Source organism: Acomys minous (assembly GCF_964271855.1).
Source record: "Acomys minous genome assembly, chromosome: 2".
Taxonomy (NCBI): Eukaryota; Metazoa; Chordata; class Mammalia; order Rodentia; family Muridae; genus Acomys; species Acomys minous.
The window spans coordinates 25620696-25639968 of NC_140484.1; the positions used below are offsets into that span (position 1 = coordinate 25620696).

Below are 19273 nucleotides of genomic sequence, written 5' to 3' on the forward strand. Positions count from 1 at the left end.
GTACATGTGTGCTCCCACACATACACAGTGAATAAATGGAATGTAAAAAAAATAACATCTTCATGGATTTTGACTGGAGGTTTTTGAGCAGTCTTTTACAGATTTCTGAGACTTTGAAGGATTCCCAGTGTTTGGGTAGGTACGGCATGGAGCCTGGCTTCAAGCCTTAGGTTTCATTCTGGGGTCCCCTTTACAGTCTGAAAAGGGATGCTATTCCTATTTTCACAGACTGAGTTTCCAGATAAGATGTTTCTTGAACATGCAGTCTCAGCTAAAACAAGTTTGTTTTTTTTAAGCAACTGAGACATGCTTCTAAGTTTCTGATTTTTATGTGTATGTGTCCAGTTTGGTTTGAATTCTGACAGGCTCTGCTCCTAGGTACTAGTACATATCTGTGTCAAAAAGTATTGGGGAGACTTTAGTCTTAGTGATGTAAATTGAGATCTGTGTGTAGAGCTAGCCAGTAGTCAGTTGGATATTCAGGATAATATGTATAAATTCTGAATGATAGTGTAAAAGTTGTGTCTAAGATAAATACATTATGAGAGAGTGTTTATAGACAGAAGTGAGATGGTTCAAATATAAAATTTTGGGTAATAGCTAGGCTAAGCTGGATAGCCTTCTCTGGTCTAATGTTAATGTAATACAAAAGTTTGTTCAATGAAGCACATTTTTAATTTTAATTAAAGGTTAGAGACGAGGTCTTACTCTGTAACCCGAGATGCCCTAGAACTTTCTGTGTAGCCCTGGTTAGCCTCAAACTGTGGCAATCCTCACGTTTCAGCCTCCTCAGTACAATGATTGCAGGCAGAAGTCACCACAGTCAACTCACGTTCTGTTCCCTTCTTTATCCCACGTGCATGTGTATATAACTGTCAAAAGAATTGAATCATGTATGCGAATGTATATAAGGATGGAAAATAGCATGATAGGGTCAAAGTCAAGAGGGCAAGGACATTTCTCTGAGAACCCCAAACTCTGTGAAAATCTCTAGGGCCCTCCTTCCTTTTTTTTTTTTTTTTTTTTTTTTTTGAGTTTTGAGACAGGGTTTCTCTGTATAGCCTTGTCTGTCCTGGACTCCCTTTGTAGATCAAGCTGGCCTCAAACTCATAGAGATCCTCCTGCCTCTGCCTACTTGCATGCTGAAATTACAGGGACCCCTTCTTAATGTATATTGAACTGTAGCATGGTAGACTGAGTCACAGACATGGATATTGTGATATTTAAACTTTCAAATAAAATGATGTTAAGCAGTAGTATGTTTTATATTTTACCCCTGCTGGGCTTTGGGTGTGGTCCCACAGGGTCCTGGGATGTGTCCCAGTTCTCTGTGGGTCTGTGATTTGTTGTGTTTCTTTGATGCAGAAACATCTATGTTTGTTACCTGCTTGAAGTTTAGTGGCAAGGATCACCAGCCACCACTGCATTCATTTCAAAACTTATGAACAATGAGCTGGGCATGGTGGTATAGGCCTATAATCTCAGCATTCAGGAGGCCAGGCAGATCGCCATGAGTTTGGAGGCCATCCTGGTCTCCAGCTAGGGCTCCATAGTGAGACCTCATCTCAAAAAACAGAAATAAAACACAAATTTATGCATAGTTTAGAAAAAGTCAAATCACCAAGGTAAAGAGTAAACACATCATTAAGACACTGGGCCAGAGCCACTTACTTGGTAGTTTTAGTGTCCAAGTGATAAAAGGCTGGCCATCATGCTAAAATTAAGCCCCATGCACGTCATTCTCTCTCTATTTCTCTTTCTTTCTTTCTTTCTTTCTTTCTTTCTTTCTTTCTTTCTTTCTTTCTTTCTTTCTTTCTTTCTTGGCTCTGTGCTCATTCTGACGGCCCACAGGCCATCTACCTTAGGACACAGCCAGGTTAGGCAACCTGCATGACTCACCAGCCTGCAGTTTCCTTGTGTGGGTGTTCAGGGCCCAAGGCACTTCAGATGGCCTTTTCGGGTCAAACCACTAAGGACATGTAGATTTCAGAGGGAAATATTTTAGACATGAGGGGCAGTGAGTACAAAGACACTGGGTTGGAAAAGCACACACTGAGTGAAAGTGCATCTAGTTAGTTCTTCACGGTTAGGCTGTAAGGGTCACATGCAGGGCACAGACCAAGGTTCCTGGTGAAACTTGGGAACAGACAGGAGCCTGGTTAGGATCATGTATGTCATGCCATCTTTCAATTTTGCTTTAGTAGTTTGTTTGTTGTACTTTCCCCTCCCCCTCCCCCTCCTCCTCCTTCTCCCTCCCCCCCCTTCTCCTCCCCCCTCTCTCTCCCTGATCCCCCTCCTCCTTCATTTTAGACAGGAACTCACTATGTAGACCAAGCTGACCTTGAACCCTCAGAGATCCACCTGCCTCTGGTTCCAGAATCCTAGGATCAAAGGTGTGCACCACCATGCCCAGATTCCTTAGTAGTTTCTTAACAGATGTGGGGGTGATAAAATTTGCTATGCTTCAGCCAGATAACCCTGGATGAGCATTTCAGAGGAGCCCAGTGGGGTGATGAACTAGGAGTCTGTTGAACTTGGACAGAGGGGAAATAAGGTTAATGATCTACCACTGTAAGACTTCTCTTCATGTTAATATTCTCGGTGCTCAGTGTCCTGCAGGGGATGTAATAGATAGAGATGTCGGTAGGCCACTTGATGTTCTGAGCAAGGAAGCCACATTTTGAGCACTATGTGCTAATAGGATCAGCTGAAATCATATGCCTGGTCATGATTACCTGGGGCAAAGTACAAGAGAGACTGGAAGGGCATAGCAAAGCTGTGCCCCCTCCTGCACCCAGGCCAGACATTGGCTCTTTCCACTGAGCCAAGTGCGAGGGCAGAGACTGTATCTTGTTTTATAGTGTCGCTGGAGCAGAACTTTGGAGGTAAGTTTTGGTAGATGTGTGCCATGTCTGTGTGAATACTGTCCTCTTGAGGAGAATTCTAGTGGTTCCTGATTAACCAGCTTTATTAACTGTCATGATACTTGCAATGACTTGAGTATGGCTTGTCCCCCAAACCAGTGCTAAAATCACTCCTCTTATGAGATATAGAGGGGTGTGCCACATGGGCTTTCTAAGAGGTGACTCGAGTTCTGCCTTTATGAAGTGATTAATCTATCATGTAATTACTAGACTAATGTATGAGTGGGTTGCCTCTAGAATAGGTCTGCTATAACATTCAATTTGGCTAGAACTCTTATCATATTCTGTCTTTACCATGGGATGCTCTAAACTGCCACAGGACCATCACCAAATGCAGCTCCTTGATCTTGGACCAGAGCTGTGAGCTGAACAATACTTCTTTTCTTTGTAACTCCCCTAGTCTGTGGCACTGTGTTATAGCAACAGAAAACTGACGTATGGTTAAGTGTTGGATTTCTCCATTGAATAAGCAATATAACATATCAAGAGTGGCCAGAAGGAGAAAATTTAGCACAACAAAAGAAGAAGTAGGGCTTTGTAGGGAGGAAGGAGAAATAAGAGAGACTCCTATCATGGAATTCAAGAGAGCAATTTCAGCAAGGAGAGAGATGGGGGCAGCACTACAGAAATGGCAATTGGTGAAGAATGACAGATTAACCAGTTTGTCCACTGGTGGTAAATGAAGGGACACTGGTGGTAAAGCCAGAAACAGCTTGTGTGGGATTTGGGGGAAGGAGGAGGCAAAGGCTGTTCCACAGAGGTGGGAGGGAGAGGGGCAGAGAGAGGCTGTGGACAGCTACAAAAGAGGCTCGGCTCCGGAGGGCAAGAGAATAGCTGATGGCAGCCAGAGCGGGGACAGGCCAAGGGGAGGCGTCTTCTCTGTGGTCCTTTGTCCTCACGTTCTTGCTTCTGTCTATAAGAAGACAGACTCCTGAGTGAACTTGTAGTCCAATGAATCCCAGGATAAAGCCTGACTGCAGAACACAGAGAAAAAGATAAAATATCAAAAGGCTAAGTTTTCTTTGTGACATACGATGAAGAGAGTACCTGAATAAGCCAAAGAAAAGGAAACATGAAAATCCCACAGGCCTCAGCTCTTTCTACCTAATAGTAACTGACATGTTTTGGACACTTTCTACACCCCCAGATGTTGTTTAAAAAAAAAAACAAACTTCATGGCATCCTGTGAAGAAAGCATCTTTATCTTTACTTTGAATTAAAGTAGGTGACACCCATAGAAGTTGAGCTGTTTGTCTGAAAGCACATAGTTACTACATGGTAGAACCAGAGCACAGAACTCCTGACATGTGCTGTCTATACATCAGAAATGAGAGGCACTTAGGGTTTCAAACAGCAACCAGGAATAAGAAACTGGTACCGTATGGTTGCTGGGTCAGGGCACCCAGTTTCTTATCTCTCTCCTTGCTTGCTGTTACCCATCTACCTATCTCTCTTCCTGCTTGCTGGTCCCCATCTATCTATCTCTCTTGCTGTTCCATCTCACTTTAGCTTACTCTCTCATGTCTGTTACTTGCTTGCTGTTCTCCTTGGGCCAACCCCAGTCTTTTATTTAAAGTGAAGTTCAATTTTTTCATTACAGATTACATCATGATTTTTCTCATCTTTTACAATCAATCGGGCATTCAAAAATCAACAGAGTAATGAGAACGATCTAACAAGGACATACAAAAAGTTCTGTATAAACTACAATAAAGCATTCAGCAAAAGTCAATCAATTTTCAAGCAATGGTCAGCTTAACCTGATTGTTAGTTTTTAAACAATACTTGGGAAAGATTAATCATAAATTTCCCTGGACTAAAGCCATTGTGTTTACAAGATTGTCATAGCAACGTTGCTTGAGCTAAATGTTCTCTAATAAAGAAAAAACTTGACTTACTCCCAGTCCCAAACCAACAGGTGTGCTATCCAAGCCTAACCTGACTGCCAAGGGGTCCTCCATTGTAAAACATACGTAGAGCATGGCGTTCCAAGCCCACCTTCTATTGCTCTCAAAGCAGATTCTAAGGAAGCATTTCTACAGGTAATAGTATCTAGCCAGGTACTGTTATGTCAAGGTTTTAACTTTCTTACATGCAGTTTCTGCTTAGGTGCTCACAGTCAGAGCAAAAAACTCTTTATCATTGTCTCAAGCCTTTGGCCAGATGCCCTGTTTCAACATTCTCTATAGGAAAAAGTTTTCCCTGTATGATTTTCATTAGGGCTCAAAAATAAAGAGAAAACACAGTTTTAGGAGAAATAGGTAGATTTTTAGACAAAATTACGCCTGGACCATACATAACATTTAAGGGCAGTGGTGATCGCTGGAGATCTTCGGAACTTTGTCAAGCAAAGCCTCAACAGCTGTTCTGGATGTCTAGATATCATGCTGGACAGTCGGAGGTCTCTGGAACTTTGTCAAGCTCTATGACTTGTCCTCATGTCTGTGACAGGTTGGGAATCTTTTAATTGATGGCAAATCAGGCGCTGTCATTTTGGGGGGCAAGGGTGTGTCATGGCTAACCTTGGCTGTTGATTTGATGAGATTTAGAATCACTGTAGACATAAATCTCTGGGCGGAGTCTGTGAAGGGTTATGTAAATGAGGATAGTTAAGGTTGGAACACCCACACTCAATCGAGTCTTGAATTGAATTAAGCGGAGAAAGAGCTTGCACACAACAATGGATTCCTGTGTCCTCTCTATGCCGCTGGACACAGTATGTGCACAGCTGCCTGCTGCTTCAGCTGCTGCGCTTTTCCTACCATGTAGGATTGTACAGCCTCAAACTCTAAGCCAAAGCAAAGCTGCTCTTCCGTAAGTTGTTTTGTCAGGCATTTTGTCACAGCAATGAGACAAGCCACTAATGCTGGGTGATAGAAAAACAAACAAATAAACAAACAAAAAGAAATGGGAACAACCTGTACTGAAATAGAGCCTTTAAGGCAGAGGTTCTCAACCTGTGGGTCTCAACCCTCTGGCATCCAATGACCCTTTCACAGGGGTCACCTAAGACCATCAAAACCCACAGATAGTCACATTATGATTCATAACAATAGTAAAATTTCAGTTATGAAGCAGCAACAAAAACAATTTTATGGCAGGGGGTGGGGGAGGGGTGGGGCGCAGTCACCACAACACGAGGAACTGTATTAAAGGGTCATAGCATTAGGAAAGTTAAGAACTACTCCTCTGAGGAGAAGAAAGCGAGAACAGGGCCAGCTAGTAGAACTGGAGGAAGGAGAACAGTAAGGAAGGGCCTTATGAACTTTAGGAAGTTGGAACTCAAGAACAGTAGGAATTACATAGTTTGGGAGCTGAGCATGGGTTTGAGAGGGCTGCTCAAAGCTCAAAACAACCATACATTTCAGAGAGGTTGGTGTATCTGACAATAGGTTGACTGCATGACTTCCTGATGCCTGGCTGGGATGGGCTGCAGATAAAGCTTATGGGACACAGCTAAGCTGTGACCTCAGAGATGATACAGATGGTACCTCAGAGATAACACAGATGGTGGGTAGAGTCGCTTTCATTGGAGGATGATTCTTGGTAGCCCTCAGGGCTGGCCTGGACTTAAGAATGCTGCAATTCAGTCTTGTATCACTCTCAGGAAAGATTAGCTAGCCTCTTGTTGAAGAACAGTTGAATAGCTTACGTTTTGGACTCTAGTCTTCGGAGCAGACCTGGTCGTATTGAATTGGCAAAGCAACAGAGCGCACAAGTAACTTGGGGTGATTTAGTCTACCCTCATCATTGGTCTAAGAGGAGACTGGGCTCTGACCAAAATCTCCTGCCTCTTTGCTCTTTCCTGACTTCTTTCTCCTGAAAATATGCAACATTACACTCTCTGGGTAGAGAGAGGCAGCTGAGGACTGTCCGGCTTCCAGCTGTGGAGCTGTTATGACATGTGGAGACAGGGGTCATGGGAGAAGGGCCAAAAGATTTAGTGTCACGCAGTGTGGTGTCCTCCGCTTCTATAGTTAGCCGTGTGGTGGGAAACCAGCAGAGTGTGGTCCATCTGTGCAGCTGGACATACCATGGTCTCTCTTTCTGCTCTGCCCAAGTAGAATTCTGAGATTCTAGAATTAGGGCTGAGCTAAGTGTGCGCAGTCCCACATGGGGGAGGCTGTGGGGCTGATGTGTATGTTCAGACACCTACCTGAGTAACATGAATAGAAAATTTGTCAGGTGGGATGGTAGAGGATGCAAGCAACAGAAACCTGGGCTTGGCCTGGCTTCCATTCTCTCATATGCTGGGAAATCCTGGAGAAGGTCTGGGCCTGCCAGCCTATTGGCTCTTCCCTGGAACATACTGATTTCATTCTTTTATGTACCTGGGGTGACTACAACCATGTGAAGTTAGGATATTTCTAATGCATGAACAGAGGCCATGTCTTCATGTCTCCTCAGCCATGAGGAAGCCTTTCATGGAAGCTCTAGGAAAATTTTATCCAAGTCATTGGCATGAATCAGGCCACTATTCTTTAGGAGGACCCATACCTGTAGAGCACACAAGATGCCCCCCTTTTTTTTTCTTTTTGATACAGAGCCTTGCTAAGTATCCCAGGCTGTCTGTGAGCTCACAGTTCCCTTTTCTTGGCTTCTCAAGTGCTGAGACTAAAGGTATATGCCATTCTCGGTGACCATAATTCCTGATTACCCATTTTGAGTGGAGAGAGTTCCTTAAGGTCAGATCCATGTGCATGAGATTCAGTCACCCTTGTGTATGTGTTTCTCTCTCTGAGTGTATGTGTATTTGTGTGTATGTATATGCATGCTTGTGTATGTGTATGCTTGTGTATGCATGTGTACATGTATATGCATGAGTATGTGTTGTGTGTATTTGTGTGTATATGTTGTATATGAGTAACGTATATAGTGGACATGTATGAGTTTATGTTTGTGTGTATATCTCTCTGTGTGTGTGTGTGTGTGTGTGTGTGTGTGTGTGTGCAAATGCTTTTAAAACACTGGATGCTTTACTTTGAATTGTTCCTTTAATTTTTTCAAATATGAGCTTTTTCCATGTTTGTGCTTTTGGAGTAAAGGAGAGATTTATAAACAATTAAATATTTGCATGTTCCTTTTAAATAATTTTTCAATTTTGTAAGATTGTAGTTACATCATTTATAATTCACCCTTTCCCCCTCCTCTTTCTTTGTATACACCCAATATAAACATGGCCTTATCAGGTCATATAACATTATATGCATGCATGCATGTGTGAGTGTGTGTGTGTGTGTGTGTGTGTGTGTGTGTGTGTGTGTGTGTGTGCATGTTTGGTAGTGGATACCCAATTGGTGTGCTCTTTTCTGGAGATTTCTCTGGCTCTCAGCACGCCATTGCTGCCTGTAATTCTCTCTCTAGGTTGAGGACTTGGGGGCTTATTCCTTTCTGAATGTTTTCCTTCTGAACTTCATAAAGAAGTCACTTGTAAGTTAGATGTAGTGACAGAGGAGCCAACAGTGAGGGGAAAACTTAGGAAATAAAGGACAGAATTATTATGTTGTTGTAAATTGCCTTGCTTTAAGTGCCATTGTGATGTTAAGTTTGTTCCAAGTTTGATTTATATTCTTAAGATAGTTTTCCTGTAAGAATAGCTAGGACAAAGGGCTTATGTTTTTTCCTTTTGTCTAGATGACTAATTGGCTCATGAGTGACTTTAAACGATAAACACCATACATTTATAGTGTCATAGTTGTATGTGCATTTTCTGATGCTATGACAGTTTGTTACTGTGATCAAAAATATTTCCAGAAAATTTGAGTGATTCTGACTTGTCCCCCATCTCCCTTGCATTTATAATAAAAATGTTTTGTGGTTTGTTTGTTTTTAATGGCTCAGCTTGTTCTAGACTTTTATGAAACACAGTCCGTATCAACTCCTTCCCATAAATCCTTCAATGTCTAGGGAGAAGCTAAAATTGTGCATCTTGCCTCACCCTTCCCTTTGGGTGAGTGCCTTCTGGGGCTCTGAGCCTATGCTCACAGACTCCCTGGAGGCCTGACACACAGACACATCTGCTTTCCATTCATTGCTCTGGTTCTCACGCTGGGACTCTTGCTAGATTCTGAAACAATTCACGAGCAATTTGATGGGAAACACAAAGTAGGAGATTCCATGTTTTTGCTGACACAGTATGTATACGGGATATTTGCTTTGGAGCTGTGGTGGAGGGGGAAAGACTTCCGTTTATATGACTTGATGTCCAATATAATTTTGTTAGCAGTTCCTGGTTTGCCTCATCAATTCTTCCTACATCCCAACCTCAAGAAATGTTGATGACAAAGCTTTGTTGCAATGGAAAATTAGCCATAGGACCTGCTCCTGATTACTTACTACTCCTAGGAAACTGTGAGTGCACATGTTTGTGTGTATGCAGGTGCATGTATGTGTGTGTGTGTGTGTGTGTGTGTGTGTGTGTGTGTGTGGGCACACATGCATGTAAGGCCAGAGAGTAGCCTCAATTGCCTTTTCTCAATGCTCTACACCTTGCTTTTTGAGACAGGGTCTCTCTTGGCCTGGCAATTGCTGGCGTGGGCTAGGTTGGTTAGTCATTGAACCCCGGGGATCCAACTGTCTCCACCTCCCCACAGCTAGTTTTTTGTTGTCATTTGCAATGTGAGTTCTAGGGACCAAACTTGGCTTCTCATGCTCACAAGGCAAGCATTTCACTTACTGAGACATCATCACAGCTTCTTAAATCGATTTTTTACAAAAGTCATAGTTGGGACCACACTGCATACAATGTGGCACTTGTTTATCTTTTAAACACCCAATATGTTAGGTACAGCAAAAGACAGAGAAAAGAATGGGTCACACCTGCCATGAAGGGTATAGTGTCATGGACCACAAAGCATGACCAGGACACGGGCAAGGTAGAAGAGAGTACAGTGTTTCGTGCCTCTATGGTATGGAAGTAGAGAATGGAAACTGAAGAGGTCTAAAGTCTAAAGTGCCCACACGGGGGACTGGTGAGGTCATTACAATAACTCGGAGGTGTGGACCCAGAAGCCATAGATTTCTTTGAGCTCCTCATAGGAAAATAGGGGACACGGAGCATAGATGGCTTTATTTATCTTCTTCTTCAACAAGTGAGGCTTCTGCTGGGTTGCAGAGGGAGATAGTGTGATACTGGGGTCAGCCAGGGTACCTCAGGCTGCACTTCAACTTAGCGCAGAAGGGCAAGGACAAGAAGGGGCATTCAAGAGGCCAAGTGTGTGAGCTGGCCTCATTTTATAAGAACCTCTTCTGTAGACTGGATACCCTATGAACATATACAGGGGGAGGTAATCCCCCTCAGGAACAGTCATAGGGGAGGGGAATAAGGGGAAAATGGGAAGGAGGGAAGAATGGGAGGATACAAGGGATGGGATAACCATTGAGATGTAACAAGAATAAAGTAATAAAGGAGAAAAAAAAAAGAACCTCTTCTGTGATAACTAATGTAGTTTGATGGCACTTAATCGAATCCCATGCTATGAGAATTAACCCTTTAGGAAAGTAGTGCCCATGACTTCATTATCTTTCATTAGGCTTCCCTATCATAATGGTACCAACTCTGGACCACTGGACCACTGCCAACACTGTAGCACCACTTTCCAAGTTCTTTACATATGAGCCTTTTAGAGGTAAAGCAAAGCATCTAGACCCTATCCATCTTTTGGGATCCAATTTATCTAACAGAGTCTCCTTTTGTCTACTTTAAAAGACAAACTTATTATAACTTATTTATATGATCTGCTAGAACATCCTCTGTTTCTTATATCATAATACCACAGACTGGGTAACCTTCAAGGGAAAGCCACGATTTGGGCTCTTGATTCTGATCTAGAGTCAGGGGCCTGCTTTTGGTGGAAGGCCTCATGGCCAGATTTCTGCACTCTAAGGAGTCCCCCAATTCCCACCTGCCAACTAGTATCCTACAATTAGTTTTGACTTTCTCTGCCTAGACATAAGGTGTCCATAAAACAAGTGCTCAGCCCCACAGATTTATACACGTCCAGTACGGTTGCATGACACTATTCCTAGGGAGATGTGAACAAAAATCTACTCACTCCAGAAAGGAAAAAATAAAAAAATAAAAGCACAGATACTACCAAAGTTCAACTTGGTGACCCAGTGGTTTGGTTTGGTTTGGTTTGGGTGTAGGTGGTGGTGGTGATGGTGATTACTTATAGGAACAGAAATGACTCAAACAGTTGCATCACCAAAAGACCACCCCAGTGTGAGTGAGAGCCCATGCAACCTGGAAACTTGGACCAACAGGTTGATGCATCCATTCCAGGTAGTTCAGTTGATCTGAGCCTCTTCCAGGCCGCTTGACGAGACCTCTGTTTTATTTATTTATTTATTTATTTATTTATTTATTTAATTTTGTTTTGTTGTTGTTGTTTTTCCAGGCAGCTTGGCTGATCTGTCCCCCCCCCCCCCCCCCCCCGACACCACTGGTCTCTTCTAGGCATCTCAGTTTATGTAAGAGAATCTGTCAGCAGTCTTTATAGCTTATGTACAGTTTTAAAGAGGCCAGTGAATCTGGTCAGTTTCATGGACTTCCTAAAGCCCTTGAGTTACTTCCTGAGCTTAACAAACTTTCCCAGAAGAATGAAAAAAAATTTCATCTCCCATTAGAACATCCATTTGTTTCACCTTTTCTTTTTTTTTTTTTTTTTGTAACATCTGGTATCTTCATTTCTCCCCGCTGCCCCCATGGAAATTTTAAACTCAGAGGAAACTGCTATGCAAGGAATGCTGATGGCAAGGTCAGCTTTTCATCCATACTTTGAGCAGTCTGGCTGCAAGTCAGAGGGTCCAAAGGTTCTCACCTTTGCTCGTGTGCTAGAGCAATCCACAGAATTTAGGAATACGATTTACATGACTTTGTGAAGAGTTTACTCCAAAGGGTACACTCAAGGATACAAACCAGCATCCTGTTGAAAATATAAGGTAAGGTGAGAACAGGGCCTGAGGACGAGCAGGAACTTCCCCGGGGAGATTTGAGGTTACACCACTCTACTAGCATGTGGATGCGTTTTGTGTCTCCCCCTCCCCAGATGCCATCTTTCTAAGGTTTTATGGAGGCAAGATTACTTTGGCATGGTGGGTTAAATCATTCGTCTCTGGCCATAAAGCCAGTCTCTCCTTCCAAGGTTAAGGGTGGAGTATCAAAGCATATCCAACCCTCCAATGACATGAATAATTATTCATGGCAACCAGTTCCACTTGGAGGCCCCCAGGAGTCACAAACCAGCAGCCACCTCATCAGCATGCAAGAAGACACTTATAGTTTCCAAGATCTTTATGTTTTTGTTGTTGTTGTTGTTGTTGTTGTTGTTGTTGTTTAATCTCAAGTGTTTTAAGAGCTATGTGCCGGGAAACCAGGGCAAGGCCCGAGTATAGTTTTCTTATTCTGTCAGTAACAGACTCATACTGTTGTGGATCCCTGATCGGTCTCCATCTCTACACACTTTTTTATCTTTTCAAACTGGAACTCTACACACTAGCCCCATTCTCCCTCCCTGTCTCTCCAGCTGCTGGCAACCTTTGTTTTACTTCCTGTATGTACGACTTTGCTCCGGACACATGACACCATGGGACTCCCACAGCCCTTCCCAGTCAGCATCATATGCCTCCATCCTTCGTGTGCTTTGCAGATTATGTCAGGACTTCCTTCCTTTTAAAGCCGGCCACTATCACGTGATGCGCATAGAATACATTCTGTTCGTTCACTCCCCTGTCGTTCGGGTTGTGTTGCTTCTACTCTTTGGCAATTATGAACATGGATGTATACATAATGGCTTGAGTGCCTGCTTCTCACTACTGGAGGGGAATTGCTGGAGTCTGTGGTAATTCTCTTTATAACATTGTGAGGAGGAGCCACAGCGTTTTCCACAGAGACCACACCACTTTACATTCTTACCAGAAAGACAGCAGAGTTCCAATTCCTTTACATCTTTGCCAACACTGTATTACCTTTTGCTCTTAAGTCACACTTTTATTCTGGAAAAAAAAAAGTTATATTTAAACACACACACATGCATATTGATAAAAAAAAAGTAAATAAATACATTTTCTGAAATATTTACTACAAAGAGTGACAATTTACCGATTTATGTGGCGGGTATGTGAGACATAGCTTACTGTTTTTATTGTCTCTTTACTCTGTTTTCATCTTGTCCTGCCTCAAACACATGTAACATAGCAGTAGAAAGTGTTCTGAACTGGGAATCTATCTGTTTCCTTTCCAAAGCTGATGGTCATCCATTCCCCTTTGCTCTGGCAGTGCCACTTTCACGTGGCCCAACCTGTGCTTTGTTTATGCTGCTCAACTCATTATGCATGTCAAGTCTAGCCTCAGCTTTTCTCACGCTAGGCGACCTGATGCCACGTGCTTCTCTGCTCAGTGGAGCAGAGCCAGGGCTCCCCAGCAGGACATTAGATCAATGCTGTGCAAACCAGGTCGCCACACTCTCTCCTCTTTGCCACCTTGCACACCTCCACCCCTTTTCTATCTTTAGCACGAAGACCTCTCCTTTCCCCATTGTTCACCTACCAAGGTTTGTCAGTCACCTTAGCTGACTGCAAGAGGAAGAGGAAGTACACTTCCTGTTCTGTGAAGCTGCATGTTCTGTACTTTTCCAGTAAGCTTTTAAAGCCCACAGCAAGTGCTTATCTCAGCCTAAACACATACCAATTTGAGGGGGGAAAAAGGTGCAAGAAATATTTTCATGGATCTAATTACTACCTTAAAAAAAATAAAGACTACCCCATTCACAATATAATTTGTTTTTTTTTTCTCTTCTAATCAGATTACTGTATGTGCAGGCTGAGCAGGTGGGTTAGAAAGATTTGTTTAGTTTTTCACTGTTAGGGAGTGGGGTGGACCAGGCATCAGGTGCAACTGATCAAGGGTTATTTTATAAACAATTGAGAGAAGACATGAGATTTATCATCTTAATCAATTTTTAATGCCATTTTCTGGAATGTGCGTTTGCTTTTGTTACTGTTGCTAGGTTATCAGTCTGGCTGTCTTAGTTTGAGGGCCAAGAGGATGAACTAGTAGAAAAGAGACTGTTGAAGCTCCCTGAGCCTCTGCTGGTAGGACCCACGTGACACAGAATGCCTTTGTTCAGAAAAGGGAAGATGTGTGAGCTGATGACTGACTTCTGGGAGGGAGTTGAAATGGAAGACCAACTCCATCCTGGAATGAGGAGGTCAAGTGTATCTCTATTTTTGTCACCATTTTACACCTAAACATTTCTTCCCTGGGTTCAGATATTTTTCAGGCTTTCCGTGCTGAAGCGCTGAAGCCTGCAGGTTTGGCTTCTTTCTGTCTCCCTTGCTTCCAGCTTTCTGACACCGTGGCTGGCTCATCTGGCTCCTTGACTCTTCCCAGGCAGCCTGCCGGTCCTTCCCTTTGCTATAGTCCTGCCTTGCTCAGGCTTTAGCGACTCAGATGTGGTGGAGATATTGCAAACTCTACTGGCAGCACTCTTGCCAATCTTCCTTGCGTTTTTGATCACCAAGTACAGAGGGCCTCCGTTTAGGAAGATGTTTGACTTATGTGATGGCTAGTGATAGCTGTCAACTTGACCGAAATCTAAGATCACCTGGGAAATGGGCATCTCAGCTTCTCTGTGGCTGTCTTGATTATGTCAACGAAGATGGGAAGACCCACCCACTGTAGGTGGCACCATTCCCTATGCAGACACAATGTGATCAGGGACTTTAAGCTCCGACTGCTTTGACAGATGGACCGTCACCCAGAACTGTGACACCCTTTCTTCCTTAAGTGGCTTTTTGTCAGAATTTTTAACACAGCAACAGAAAATAAACCAAGATAGTTTAAGATTATCTTCAAACTTTGAAATATTGTTAAAGTGATATATAGTTGGGAGACTTGATACCCTATGAGCATATACAGGGGGAGGAGGTCCCCCTCAGTCACAGTCATAGGGGAGAGGAGTAAGGGGAAAATGGGAGGGAGGGAGGAATGGGAGGATACAAGGGATAGGGTAAGAATTGAGATGTAATATGAATAAATTAATAAAATATATTTTAAAAATAAAATAAAAAAGAAGAAGAAGAAAGGAAACCATAGTTCAAAATTTGAATTTTAGTCTTTTTTAAGGCCAGCAATATTCAGTAAGTCACTCATATGCTGTACAGTGACAGTGGGACACAGCTCTCAGTCAGTCACATGATCATGAGGGAGAATAATCCACACACATCATTTGCTGGTTTCCTGTGCTCCCGGAACACACAGTACCTATGTGTGTGCACAGGAGACGTTCAACACTTGATTATGAAGTAGGTTCTATTGCTCGAGTATTTCACCCAGCCGTAGGCCAAACATTCTGAGCATGAGTTAGTCTAGGCTAAGCTCATAGGGTAGATATACTAGAGGGTATTTTGTTTTATTTTGTATTTTCTGTTTTCACTTGTGACACTCTTTGCTCTCCCTTCCCTGTTTTCCTTTTTGAAGGTTTTGTGGGTGGGTTAGTGTCTCCCTCCCTCCATTGGAAATCCTGCCTGGTTAGGAGGTGGCCTAGTGAATGTCTTTCATTATTTATCTCTCTTTGTTTCTGTGACTACTGTTATTTGTATGTTTAGTTTCCTTAATTAATTTATGATTTTTATTCTTAATAATATTATATATATCTTTGTGCTCTTGTTCTGGAAAATTTTGTCCACCATATTTTTTAATTGTACTAAATTTCATATTTTCATTATCACATTTTGAATTCAAAATGTTCTTTTTTAGTTTTTAAATATCTTCCTTTATTTTCCAATTTTAATTTTATTATCATTATGTATACGATATGTGTATGTTCATGTATATGCCTGTACATATATGTGCATGTGCAACTGTGTGTAGGCATGTGCATATGAGGGTATGCACGTAGAGGTCAGGGTAGTTGATTCCTTCTTGCCGCTGTGAGTTGGGGGAATTAAACTCAGGTGGTCAGGCTTGTGTGGTGTGTGATCTCCCTGCTGTGCCATCTGAATGGCCTAAATGTCTTTCTTTATAGGTTTTTATTCTCGTCTCATTTATGTACCAGCCACTGTCTTTTTGGATTCATTTATTTTTTAATTCTCCTTTAGGCTTATGTAACTTACTTTATGTGGTTACATGTTTTGCCAGCATGTGTGCATGTGCACCCACATGTACGACTGGTGCTCACAGAGGTCAGAAGACCCCTTAGAACTGGAGTCATGGATGGTTGGGAACCACAGTGTAAGTGCTGGGAACCGAATCCAGATCCTCTGCAAGACCAACAAATGCCTTTAGCCCTAAAGTCGTTATTCCACTCCTCTGTTGGCTTTGTCAACATAGGATGTTTTATAGTTTCTCTTTCATGTGCTTGCCTACCCTTTCATGCTCTGAATTATGTTTGTTTCTGCGAGTTCACTTCTTTTCTTTCATGACTCCTCTCTCCAATTTTATATTAATGATTAATATAATTCCTAATAATGTTAATAATTAAACTCTTAGTTATTTGATGGCCCGTGTCTGTCTGCTCATCTCTGGATGAGTCACTGACAAGTTTATTAGGAGGCAAGGGAGTTGGCAAATTTTGTTGTTGAGTAAGCAGCCTTCCACATGGTGACTGTTCACAGGCCCTGGAGAAGGCTCTCAAATGTCAGGATCTGCTCCCCTAACTTGGCTGGTGCCATCAAACATATTTGAGTCTTTTCTTGGAAGCTGGACCCCTAGCTGGGGTCACACACATATGGCAGGGTGTAGAGATAGGAACTGTACCATTCAGCATGAAACCTACTTGCTTTGGTCTGGTGGTTCACCTTTCCCAGCCCTCCCAGCTGTCTGCTCCTTCCAAAGAGTCTGTGGCATTTCTACAGAATAAACACAGCCAGCACCAGTCTTCTTCCAAAAGGGGAGGCTAATTATCAGAGGGCAGGGCTGGGACTTTCAGGGACTTCTCACTAATTTTATTTTTAGCCCATTCCATATTCAGTATACATTAGAGATTCTCTGTCTTTCATTATTGATATTTTTTTTTTGGTGGCATCTGCAAATTGGTCACTTCTATCATATATTGTCTCCTATCTGCTATTATTTGAATGTTTGTTCAAAGGGGGATAAAAATGGGTCCAGGTGTGATAATAGATACCTGGAAATCCTAACAGTCAGGAGTAGAGGCAGGAGGATCCAGAATTCAAAGCCAATCTCAGCTACCAGCAAATTCAAAACTTAAAAGGGGTTTGGGGTAGACATTAAATGCACTTGTTTAGACCTCTGATACAGGAGGGTAACTCTGTGGTATGGATGCCAGGACTGGGAACGAGAGAGCCCAGCTTGCATTCTGGGGCTCACTGGTCTCTGTTTTGCTAAGTCAGATACTATCTCTTCACTCAGTTCCCAGCTTCCAAAATTTGTTTGCCATCTCTTATTTGCTATCACCTTTCCTCCCGTTCTCTTTATCCCGTGGCTGAGGTCCTTTTGAGTGTTTTATTACCAATGGCGCATTAGGAGGAGGCAGACATGGGTGTGTTCACAATGCTAGACCCATCACAGCTTACGCACTAATCCTCTGTTAATGGTAGCTCTCAGTCCAGTGCTTTTAAGTTCTGGGGTAAGCTGATGGACTTATGCACCAACATCGGAGTGTTTGTGGGGAAGGGTTACTGTATGATCAATTCCCAAGTGTGAAGGCATGGGGTTGGAAGTTAATTACTTTTGATAAACACCACCAAGTGACCTTCAAAAAAAAAAAAAGCCAAACAAACCAATTAATACTCCTATCAACAGTATATATGAGACAAGACATGTCTTTATTAATAATTGGTTCCATATTCTTTGTGTTGCTGGACTGAGTGATCTAATTGATTAACTTAAAATATTTCTATTTAATAATTCCAATGGGCTTTCACATTGGATTACCAAAAACTCAACACTAAACATTATTGCTTTTAGTTCTTTAAGACAATTATGTGACGTGTACTTAATTAATTAGCTCAACAGAAATGGAGCCCAGGCAGTGAGTTGAGTCTGGTTTATTTTGCTGTGCTCTTGTGTCTTGTAACCCTTCCATTTCATAGTTGATGTTAATCTCAGGCTGTAGCAGGCCTGTGGCATCCCAGGAACACAGGGCCCTGTTATAGTCGGCTTTGCAAAATGAAAGATCCTCTACTTGACTGCTTTGTGTTGCAAACTCATTTTCATCTTCACCTTGCTTCTGCCATGGTTGCTGACTCATCTGGCTATTTGAATGTGTGAACAAAAAGGGATTAAAATGTATTTGTTTAAGCCAATAAAATACTGGGAAGATAATATTTTAACTTTTCATTCTTTTGATAAACACACTATGGCCAAAAGCAACTCAGAGAGGCAAAGTTTTGTTTTTCTTGTTTTGGTTTGGTTTTGCTTTCTTATTTTGTTTTGTTTTGTTTTTCATCTTACATCTTATAGTCCATTACGACAGTAAGTTAGAGCAGGAACTCAAGTCAGGAACCTAAAAGTAGGAACCGAAGAACTGGAGGCTATCCAGGAGGGTCGTTCACTCTCTGGCTCTACATGGCTTGCCTACTCTGCTTTTTTATATAACCCAGGACCACCTGCCTAAGGGTAGCACCACTCATAGTGGTCTGGGTCCTTCAGGTAAATCACTAATAAAAAAATACCCCTGCTTTCCATGTGCAGAGATTAAAGGCATGTGCCATCATGTTCAGCCAGAGGTAGCAATTTATTCTTCAAGGTTCCTTTCTCTCTCTCTCTCTCTCTCTCTCTCTCTCTCTCTCTCTCTCTCTCTCTCTCTCTCTCTCTCTCAGATTGTCCAGTAGGCAAGTCTGTGGTGCATTTCTTGATTTCTCTTTTAATTACTTAAAGGATGAATTAAGCTTAGTATACTCACATCCATGCAAGTCTGTTTTACAACTGCATTATCTTGGTGCATCTTTAAAGAATATTTTGACTTTCTTGATGTTCAACTTTATGGTCTGTTGGGGCTTCTCTTTTTTTCCTGATCACAAATATACCGTCCTTTTTGTGGGGCTTTTTTACCCTGACTCATTTTTCCCTCCAGTTCATTCTTCTCCATCTTTTTCTCTCATCTCCCCACATATCTTGTCAACCAACATATTTAGATGTGTTGTGACTTCTGACTGAATTGTCCTTCCTGACTTCTGAGCTCGTCCCCCCATAGCCTGTCACAAGCATCTTTGGTTATAGGTAACATTGAGTCCTTAACTGGTGTTAGGAAGAAGAGAGGTTTTGTAGAATGGTTCACATGCATGAAAAAACAAAAACAAAAACAAAAAAAACAAGGAGCTTTAAGTATTTCAGGGAACCTGGGGCAGGAAGAGCCAGTAGACATCATGAGCAGATGAAATCA

The 19273-nt window shown here is 42.3% G+C and overlaps 1 protein-coding gene across 4 annotated transcripts in view; it reads left to right on the forward strand.

The window, feature by feature from the left end:
- Positions 1-19273, forward strand: part of SLC16A12 (solute carrier family 16 member 12) — a 78281-nt gene that overhangs the window by 10088 nt on the left and 48920 nt on the right. The window contains exon 1 of one of the 4 annotated variants that reach the window (XM_084773454.1): positions 2653-2885. The exons of the other annotated variants lie outside the window; for them this stretch is intronic. The gene's annotated coding sequence lies outside the window, so the exon portion shown is untranslated. Of the gene's footprint in view, positions 1-2652; positions 2886-19273 lie in introns of those variants that run through there. 4 annotated transcript variants of the gene reach the window in all.